The sequence below is a fragment of the Carassius carassius genome, chromosome 18, assembly GCF_963082965.1.
Source record: "Carassius carassius chromosome 18, fCarCar2.1, whole genome shotgun sequence".
Taxonomy (NCBI): domain Eukaryota; kingdom Metazoa; phylum Chordata; class Actinopteri; order Cypriniformes; family Cyprinidae; genus Carassius; species Carassius carassius.
The window spans coordinates 33635546-33638257 of NC_081772.1; positions in this window are offsets into that span (position 1 = coordinate 33635546).

Consider the following 2712-nt stretch of genomic DNA (forward strand, 5'->3'; position numbering starts at 1 on the left):
CTATATAAATGCAGTCCATTTACCATTTGGAAACCTGTTTGGTTCCACCAGGTTTTGAACTGGGGCCCTTTCTCGTGTGGAGGAAAGGGTCTTTGACAAAAACTACACTAATGGAAACCTTTCTGGGGACTACAGCCAGGACACTCCTGGAACGTCAGGAACAGTTCATCTTTTCCTTCAAAAGAACACAGCTGTTTCTACTCAAACATCAATTAAATTGTTTCTCTTAACTTGTTTTGGAAGTTTTTTGTATTTTCTAGTTCGGGGAACAGACACAGTCTCTATAGTGTGATATCTAGGTGAAAGAGTCTCTATGTGCTGAGAATTAACTGACCTCTGTGACGGGAGGCGGCTAGCAGACGGTCGGTTTAGCCAGTCTGTCTGCTTCCTGACCTGGGCCCCAGTTAGTCAAGTATAAACACTAAGACTATTTGCCATATTTCTAGAGAGAAGAGTGGCGCCACCCCAGGAGGGATGAAGACCATCTCTTTTAAACAGGTCAGGTCTGCCCCAAAAGCTCATCCAATTGTCTATGAAACCTGTTATTCTGCGGGCACCACTTAGACATCCAGCCACTGAGTGACTTCCTCAGCTGGTGAAGTACAGTCTCTGCTGGCCTTTTAACAAGGAGGTCAATGTGAGTGTCCCACTTCAGGTCCTGAGAGATGGTGGTTCCCAGTAATCGTGAGGATTTCATGTCTGCACCTACATTATTTGTAGCGTATTGATGAAAAATACACAATTACAAGTAAAAGTACTGCTGTCAAAACAATACTTAAGTAAAAGTAAAAAGTACTCCTCTCAAAAAATACTCAGAGTACAAGTTACCAAAAAATATTAATATCAAAGATCTATGTACATGGATAATAGCAACTTTCGAACAAAACCAACTTTTATTTTATTGACAAAGTATGTTAATTAGTGGTCATGATACAGGGATTTCTAACTTCAGTACCTTGGTTGGATAGGAGTGGTTAAAGGGGTCCTATTATGCTCTTTTACTGTAAATGCAGCCGGTTTTGAATTTATTTTGAAAATACGTACTTTTATTTTGACATGGTTAAAAACCGGAAGTAGCGCCTGTAAGCGCCGTAAGCCACTCACGGGGACCAAAGTGCACATGTAGCGGTGATGTTACCTGCTAGTTTGTTTCTTTATCACTCCATGCTACTTGGTGTTTTCTACAACTGTGTGTGAGTTGAAGAATCATATTTTGTTTGACTGTGAAGATTGCTTCTGGGAAATGACTCTGCCGTTGGTTGAGAAGCAGGCTAAAGTGGTCAGTATTTCTCTGTATTCTTTATTAGCATTCGCTACAGTGCTAAGCAATGCTATTTATGTAATGATTGCAATGTTTAATGTTGTCTTTTATTTTTTCTACCTGAACTTTTAGTTCTACTGTGTTAATAAATATCTGTAAATGGAACCGGAGTCTCGCATTCAATCAATGGGCGGCATAGTAGAACACTTCTGCATCGGTGAAGACTCCGAGCGGACGAAGACGGACCAGTTGCAGGCCACGTGCGGTAAAGAAGAGGCCATCATGTGAATGTGAACTGTTCGTGTGAATCCAAAGGGCGACGGACAAGGCTACACAAGCAAGCATGTGAGAGTGTCTTGAAAGTAGCACAAGTACTGCCATTATAACACACGGACATTTCATTTGTGGTTTTTTTCTTCTTAAAGCAGCAGTGGACATTCTCTTTTCCTGCAATTGATTATCTAGCAAGAAACTAAGTAAATAAGTAAATTAACCATTCTCCCAGTTGAATCTAAGATGTTGTAAGGTAATATCAAAGTATTGTTCATACAAGTGAGTGTACTGCTATAAACCTTCATATTCATCCGGAAGAAGGAGGCGGGAACCGGCGGACAATCAAAATGAAACTTTAATTACAAAACAAACACAAAAACAGCGCATCAGCCCCTCACGGACGACTGATGCGCGCAAAATAAAACCCAAAACACAACTAAAAGCCCAGGCCTGGTCCTCTCTCGTCCTTCACTGTCGTCGCTCCAGTTTTATATCCTTCCATCTCCTCCATGGGCCTCGAGACCGGTGGGTCGAACAGGTGTAGTTCATCTCCAATCACTCCCCCGGCCTCGCTCCCATGTCCCTCGGCCCCGCCCCACTCGTCACATACCCCCATCGCCCCTCGCAGGCCGGGGGGTACTCCCGAGACTGCGCTCTACTCCCCCCCCCCTCCCTCCGGGGGGGCTGCTCACCGGGACCTGCGGGAACCTGGGGGTAGGACAGACGAGGCGAGAGAAAAGGAGATGGAAGGAGGAGCGACAGAGACGAGAGAGGGGAGAGAGAAAAAAAAATAAAAAATTCCGGTTCCCAGACGCACCGCTGCTCGGCCCTCCACCAGCTGGGCAATCTCCTCCGCGGTGCCTGGCGGTGGCACTGGACGGCCCTCGGCGGACGGCACGACACTCCTCCACCGCCCGGTGGACGGCGACGGCTCCTCCGGTTTTGGACAGCCGGCAGGAGTCCCCCGTTCCCTGCTCCTCCCCGTTCCGGCGGATGGCAGCAGGCTCCGGCCACCTGGCGAACGGCGCCGACTCCTCCGCTCCCTCACGGACGGCAGCCGTCTCTCCACATCGTGGGCGGCCGGTAGCGAGCTCGCCCGTCCCCGGCAACTCGCTCCAGCCCACCGCCTCGAGCGTCCATGGCGGCACACTCCTCGCCAGCTCGATGGCACCGCGGAT